Here is a 665-nt window from a genome sequence, read left to right as displayed (position 1 = left end):
ATTCTGGTTTTCACACACATCAGGAGCCTGGCAGCTCTCCAGACTCCCTGCGTCTCAGGTACACCGACACCCCCTTTCCATCGTTCCACCATTGGAATGCCTGAGCCCGAAGCTCGGGAATTCGCTCCCCGAAGCACCCTCTCCTGCCTCAACGATGTTCCATTAAACCAACCTCACTCTCCAAGCTTTTTGGTGACATGTCGGCATGCCTCCATCTTGGGGTTGGTGTCGGTGTTGCTCTGATCGTGAGCAACGCGTTCCCGGTGTCACGTCCATGAAAGTCGTTGCCGAGGCTGATGGGGCGACAAGCGAAGATTCGAACGATTGTGGGTTTGCAGGATAAAGGTGTTTCAATCTCCATTATCCATTGACCACCTATCTGCCTCAGCTTGAAGGTCCCTGTTGGATTCCAGGGAATCATTTGTGGTCTGTGTTTCCACGCGAACATGGTGGATGTTGTGTTCCATGGCTCCCCTGATTGTGAAGGCATGCGGAGAGCATGAGGGTGTGGCTGTAATCAGTGATGATTCTTCACATGCAGAAAGGTAACCATGCCATGCTGGGGTGAGATGCATTGTCTGTATCCTGCTACCCAGTCCCCGTCTCGTCTGCCCCCCCGGTGTATATATATATATGTTTGTGGGTGTCTGGTTCCACCTACTGGC

Source organism: Scyliorhinus torazame, chromosome 20, assembly GCF_047496885.1.
Source record: "Scyliorhinus torazame isolate Kashiwa2021f chromosome 20, sScyTor2.1, whole genome shotgun sequence".
Classification (NCBI taxonomy): Eukaryota; Metazoa; Chordata; class Chondrichthyes; order Carcharhiniformes; family Scyliorhinidae; genus Scyliorhinus; species Scyliorhinus torazame.
The sequence above is the reverse complement of the archived record's forward strand: the minus strand, read 5'-3'. Positions refer to the sequence as shown.